Raw genomic sequence first — 7,252 nt, 5'->3', positions numbered from 1 at the left:
TCTGTGCCACTGAAGAACCTCACAAAGAGTTTCTTCCCATGGCGTCTCTGAGAGTGAAAAAAAAATGGTTTTCAAAGTGCTTCTGGAATTATCACGGTGGTGTGGTGGGAAGGGCATGCATTTGAGGAGGCAACAGACCCGGGGTTAAAGCTCACACTTGAAGTTCCAACCAACTGTGTGTCCTTGGGCATATATCTTAACCTTTCAGGACTTTGGTGGCCTCATCTATAAAATACATATCTTTATGCCCACCTGTCTGCGTGAAGGAAGCAGTGTGATGCTGCCTGTCTTTTGTGAGGGCTCAGCAAATCTTACCTCCATTCCCTTACACCTTCACAGGCTTCTAAGTGATATGTGGCACATTTTCCTATATTGGGAGGCTTCACTGTGACTATGTCAAATATTTATTTAGCTAAATGAAATTTATTTAAAATTAATTTTTAAATACAATTTTATTTGTATTGTACAATAATATATCTTCATTTTAAAGAATATTCAGGGCTTCCCTGGTGGCGCAGTGGTTGAGAGTCTGCCTGCCGATGCAGGGGACACGGGTTCGTGCCCCGGTCCGGGAAGATCCCACATGCCGCGGAGCGGCTGGGCCCGTGAGCCATGGCCGCTGAGCCTGCACGTCCAGAGCCTGTGCTCCACAACGGAAGAGGCCACAACAGTGAGAGGCCCGCGTACCGCAAAAAAAAAAAAGGAATATTCAGACTGCACAGGGGTGCGTATGGTGAAAAGTAAATCCTTCTTCATCTACCCTGAATACCTATGTGCCACTTCTTAAAAGTAACCACAGGTAACGATTTCATATAGAACTTTCAAGAAAATTGCAATGTATATATGTGTATAAATATGGATATATTATTTTAAAATCATTTACTATGGCATTTCTCCATTTTTTCACTTAATTTACCTGAGTTATTTACTATATTAGCATAAATTTTAATAGGCTCATAATATCCCATCATATAATCAATTCTTTACTGAATAACATTTTTAAACATAAATTAGCAACAATGTTTAATATTTATTTTTGAGGCAAGTGTGCTGGTTTTGGAAATAAATTTGGGTTCAAGTTCTGCATCTGCCTCCAACATAGTAAACTTGGACTTTCTAAGCCTCTATGTTCTCATCGGGACAAGACTAACTGCCTCAAAGAATCATAAGAATTACATTAGGTAATGCCAAAGAGAACCTAGCATATCACCAACTTATACAGATTTCCCATATATGTTAACGGTAATAATGATAACCTCCTAACTTCTGATCGAAGGGCACATATTCCTCATGAGTTGATGACTTTGTGAAAAATAACACGTAGCAGGACATCGCAGGACATTGTGATTGTCACTGTTGATGCTTTTTGGTGACCAGTAGGATGAGGCTGGGAAAATAAACCACAGGTCTTGACCACTCCAAGGAAACCTGCAGACAACAATATTTTGAGGCCACATCTCACACTGTATTTTTCACTGCATGCAACTAACTTGCTCCCTTGCTAGCTGTGAGCTCCTAAGGATAAAAAGAGAGGTGTTTCTTTTCATATACCTTGCACCTTACAGGGAGTGTGAAATATTGTATTAGAGATACGGGCTTGATTATGGTGGTGGTAGAGGAAGAAGAAATCTTAGTAGAAGAAGGTAATATTTACTGAAAACTTACTCTGTGTTTAGGGTTTTACCTGCATTATCTGATTTAAGATCTACACTTTGAGGTAGACAGTATAATTTTCAGCACACTACCTAACTTTCGGGTGTCTGTTTCCACGTGCGTAAAATAGGGATCATTGCGGTACTATCTCAGAGCTTAGGTGTAAGGTCTTGTTGAGATCATACATGCAAAGTGTTTAGAGCAGGGCTCAGTGCGTGGTGAGCACCCAAAGAGCAACCTGAGGCTTAGCAGTGTTGAGAGGCACATGCAAGGGAACCTGTGGCGTAGACGCAGCCATCGGATTTCAGAGTCACCACTCTTCACCACTGAGCCTTACTGCTTTTCTATGCTTGTCATGAATGTGAGTTAAATGACTCACTGGCAAGCCCCGCCTTTATAGGGAAAGGAAATAAGGTTTAGGAAAGTAGAATGACCCAACTGTACCTGACATTAGGACATTTCAGTATCCTCCCAAGTTCTACGATGGGAATGCTCTCCACTACAATAAGCAATGCAGTTCTTGGATTCTGACTTAGACGCACACTTGTACTTTCCACTTTTCCTCAGAGGATTGCGAGGCCAGAGAGTGTAGGAATCAGGAGCTAAAGTTCCAGTGTTCACCTGGTGTTACTTTGGACCAGTCAATTACCATCTCTGCCTCAGTTTCCTCATCTATAAAATTTAGAATTCATTTTTGTAATCTCTTAATTCCCTGCCAGGTTTACTCAGCTTTGTTTCATGCGTCACCTGTTTCTTACCTCCTATGCAGTGAGAGCTAAAAACCTATAAACACATCTCCCACTGCTCACTTGCCAGTGATCTTCAGTGGTCAATGAGATGATGTGTGTGTTCAGGTTAACCTGAAAAAAGGTATACTGGGGGTTAGCTGGAATTCCTTCTCCCATGGGCCTGCGATTGAAACGTGTCTTGGAATTGTTTCTTGAGTATCCAGTTTCTTGACTCAGGATCTGAGGAAGAGGCCAAGCCCTCTTGTAATGAGTTGTCTCTGAGCAGTCTGTCCCAGTGACATCAACCTCGTTTTTTTTGATACTATGATGCAGCCATCTTTAAATGGCTCACACCTGTTGTTACCATATGTGTGGCTAAGGCTCGGATGCTTTGACATCAAAACAAGAATGGTTGCTGGGAGACAGAACAAAGATGTAGAATTCATGGACACTTGTGTCAGTACTGCAGAATGCTCAGCAGCATGTCAATTCAAATAGTCGATAGACACGTTGGGGAGACAGTCGAAAGAAATACAGACATCAAAATGCATCTAAATAGAGAGTCTTAGACTCCTACAGTCAAAGGAGACTGAAATAATGTTCAGCCACTTCAACTGCCATATGCAATGAGTCGCTTTACCATATTCTAGCCCAGGTTTGTCAAGCTCCTATTGAAACATCCCCTGGGATGGAAACCTCACTTCCCCACGAGATTCTGCTAAAGTCTAGACAATTCTATGAACATGTGCTCTTATACCAAACTGAAGTCTTGATGACCTCATACAACAATGCCAGTTGCATCTCCATTGACACAGAGCCCAAATTCAATCATTGTTCCATATGGCAGCTCTCAATTCTTTCCAACTGCCTTCTTTACCCTAAGACATTTTCCCCCTGATCTAAACGTATCCTTCTATCATTTCTCATAGGACATGATTTCAAATTCTGTTCTAGTTAGGACAGAGACCATAATTGATTAGGAAGGTTAAATCCTATACACTTGTTCATTAATTCAGCTGGTCATTAAACATAAATATCTTATGTGCCTGCTAAAAGCAAGGCATTCTGAAGGATACAGAGACAGATCATATCTTATCCCTTTCTGCAAGATGTCTCAACTTTGTCAACCTTTGCTCGCTGTGTGACTTTGGGTGAGCTGTTTAACCTTTCTGAATCTCAGCTTTCCCCTCTCTAAAATGTGGATCAATTGAGCAACCTCACATGATTGATGTAAGAATCAAATACAAAAATGTATGCAACACTGTGAGCAAACTGTGATGCACCGTAAGAACATAGGGCATCCTGATCAGAGGAGAAAGATCACAAACTAACTGTCTATGGTAGACAGAAAGGAATCCACATCACAAAAGACTTATTAACAATACACTAAGATTGAAAGACTGAATGTTACGTGCACATTAAATACCAAGAAAAGGAGGACTTCCTAAGCCCAAATCCAAGTTAAGAATTGTTATGTCAACTTCCAAGCAGACAGAATTAACCCACAATAGGAGTAGCAATGACTCTCAGGGAGAAAGACAGAAATTTTTGCTGTACAAGAATCCAAGTGGAGAAATGACCACGTTCAGAATTCTTTCCATAAGGCAAATGAAAGAAAAATACTTTGGAAGTTGGCTTAAAAACACACGTGTGAGCATATATCTGTCCACATGCACCTGCGCACATGTGCCTTTTTGGTGGCATTCATGCTACATGCTCCCCCCTCCCCACAACATGTACAATACAACAGCCAGTGGCATGGCAAGAGCTCCATAGACTATTCTGGGCAATTGGTGATCTCCTCATTGGAATGCCCCTGGCTCTGAGGTAAAATCCTAGCCAGGGGGTCTCTGATTGAATTTGTATCCATGGCAGGAGCCAGAGCTTTCTCCAGGGAGACAGAAGGTTATGGGCAGATGATTAGATCATATGTTTTCTAAAATGGGACACTTTTTTAAAAACTTTTTATTTTATATTGCAGTAGAGTTGATTAACAATGTTGTGTTAGTTTCAGGTATACAGCAAAGTGATTCAGTTATACGTAGACATGTATCTATTCTTTTTAAAATGGGACACTTTTGAGAGTACAAATAAAATGATTTTAATAATTGTTCCAGGACAATAGATGGACACTAAGACTGTCCCAGACAAACTGGGATATGTGGTTTAAAGAATGAGGTTTAGGGTCAGTATAGACCAGGTTTCTCTTTCATCTTTAAACCCAATGAGCTATGTCACTTTGGGCAAATCACAGAACTTCTCTAAGACTCTTTCCCTATTTGCAAAACAGAGTCAGTAATATCCATTTCAAAGTAGTATAAAAAGAACTGAATAACATGCTGTGTATAGAAGTGCCCTGCTCAGTCACGACACCTTGAAAGCTTGTGAAATATGTTGGTGTTCTTCCTTTCTCAAGTCTCTCCCTTCTCTTCCTTCCTTCCTGCCAGCCTGCCCTTCTCAAGTCTTGAGGTAGCAAAGCTAAGGACAAGAGTGGGTAGGCCCACCCATTCTGAATCCATCAGAGCCATCATTATGATGATTATGACCTACAGGCTCAGGTGTAGACTGCGGGCAGGAAAGAAGGAAGATTTTGTAGGAAGAAAGTCAGCTATAGGTCAGGACACTTTACTCATTGGCACGTGGACATTTGTATAACATAGATAATGAAAAAGGAGAAGGAATATATAAATATAGAAAGTTGGAATTTATTCAGTCATCCACCCATTCATTCAAAAATATTGAGTGCCTACTGAGTCTTTGACCCTGTGTTACGCATGGCAAACATGGTGGTGGGAACATAAGACAGAGATTCTTCGTTCATGAAATTAGTAATCTAGACATTCAAGAATCTTGAGAAACCCTAAAGTGTTCTATGAATCTCAACAAGGGAGAAAACAGTGATACTTTAATAAGTGTTCTTGAAGTATTTTCTTATTGCTGAATCTTTACACTTACTGACAAAATTATAGATGCATATGTACATCTGAAACTAATATCATATTGTAAGTCAATTGTACTTTAATAAAAAAATCACAGATGCATGTATATCAGCATCTCACTCTGTTCTCTGGAATAGAGATTCCAAAACAAAAACTTGGTATTGTTAAATATCATCAGCTAAAGTCACAATCTCTAATCCAGGAGTTGGCAAATACAGTGTTTTTGTAAATAAAGTTTTATTGGAACACAGCCACAACAGTTTGTGTATGTATGGTCTGTGGCTGCTCTTGTGCAGCAGAATTGAATTGGGACAGAGATCCTCAGACCCATAAGCCTAAAATATTCACTCTCTGGCTGTCTAAGAGAAAGTTTCCTGACCCCTACTCAGATGACCTTTGGGAAAAGTCCACAAACACATTTGTATACTAAAAGCTCTGAGAAGTATTGTACTCAAGAAATATTTTAATGTTGTTTAACCCAGAATTTCTGGGCTCAACAGTTCCTAAAATGGTCTTCAATGATTCCTATTCCCTGGTATTACCACCCTTGTATAATCTTCTCCCTTTGAGTATAAACTAGACTTTGATTTGCTTTTAATGATGATGTGCTTTTACTGACGAGATGTCATTTCTGAGATTAGGTCATAAAAAGCCCATGTTTTTTGTCTCGGACACTCTCTGGTTCTCTCTTGCTTTAGGATCACAGGTTGCCATGTCATGAATACACTTGGGAAGGCTCTGGTGAAACCCAGGTGGTGAGAATCCAAGACCTACAAAAAACCACGCGAGAACACTTGAGAATACACCTTCTGAGGCTGCCAACAGCCATGCGAGTGAGCTTGGAAATAAATTTGTTTTCCATCTTCATTTGAGCCTTGAGATCATTGTAGGCACAACTGATAGTCCCATGGCCACCTCATGTGGGGGGGGAGACTCTGAGCCAGAGGCATCCTGCTAAGCTGAGACCAGATTCCTGACCCCCCAAAATGATGAGGCAATAAGTGTTTGTGGTCTTAAGTTGATAAGCATTGGAGTAGTTTGTTATACAACAAAAGATAATTGCTACAACTTCCTAAAGTATTTGGCCATTGAAAACATTCTATTTTCTCCCTTTTCAACTCTTTCCCATAGATCATTCATTGCCTCCTATCAGGATGCCAGCCGTCCAGAGAATCCAGTTTGGGAAATGATAGTATAAGATACTAAATAATGGAATCTTACAAATATTCTAAACTAAAGAAGAATAAAGATAAATTTTGTTTCCATCCTAGACTTGGATTAAAACCCCAAAGAGTTTGGTTTTACTGTCTTTTATCTGATATAGTATTAACATGTAATCTTTACACAAAAGGTTATTATTCAGATCAGTGTTCCCACACCACTGTAAAAAAGAAATACAATTATGGAAAATCAACAGAAATAACAACTGCTTCAGAAAATAGTCTATCATCTGCTGCCCTCTGAACTCTGTGTTTTCCACGTTACATGAAAAAATAGAGATGCTGTGCTATAGAGACATATTTTGCTAAGCACTAATATCTTCCCTGCATACTCACCGGAAGACACAGAACCATGCATCATTATTGTTTATGAGCTCTGGGAAATGTCTTGGTTGTCCTGGAACCTGCTTTGCTTTCTGATTTAGCCCACAGCTGACTCACTGTTTCATGACGTCTGTTTTGCTGACTTGTTAATCACATGGGTTAGTGAAGTATTTTTCCCTCATAAATGACCATAAAGCCTTTTCAACTGAGCTGGATCAGCAACAGAAGAGACAAGGGCTCAGAATACATGATACTGGAGAGCTTAAATATTCAATCGATCTTTCAATGACAGTAGAAGTTGAACAAAATGCTCATCAATGTAATGATATCTTTATAATAAACTTGCTTTTAGTATCTATTTTGTGTTCAGGGCTGGGGATGAACGAGA

General features: G+C 39.9%; 1 long non-coding RNA gene across 1 annotated transcript in view; it reads right to left on the bottom strand.

Annotated features, from left to right (window-relative positions):
• Positions 1–646: 646 nt before the first annotated feature.
• Positions 647–7,252, bottom strand: part of LOC307175713 — a 173,455-nt gene continuing 166,849 nt past the window's right edge. The window contains exon 9 of the long non-coding RNA XR_013824430.1: positions 647–1,428. This is a non-coding gene — a long non-coding RNA (uncharacterized lncRNA). The remainder of the gene's footprint in view (positions 1,429–7,252) is intronic.

This window comes from Stenella coeruleoalba (assembly GCF_951394435.1).
Source record: "Stenella coeruleoalba genome assembly, chromosome: 17".
Taxonomy (NCBI): domain Eukaryota; kingdom Metazoa; phylum Chordata; class Mammalia; order Artiodactyla; family Delphinidae; genus Stenella; species Stenella coeruleoalba.
The sequence above is the reverse complement of the archived record's forward strand: the minus strand, read 5'-3'. Positions and strand labels throughout refer to the sequence as shown.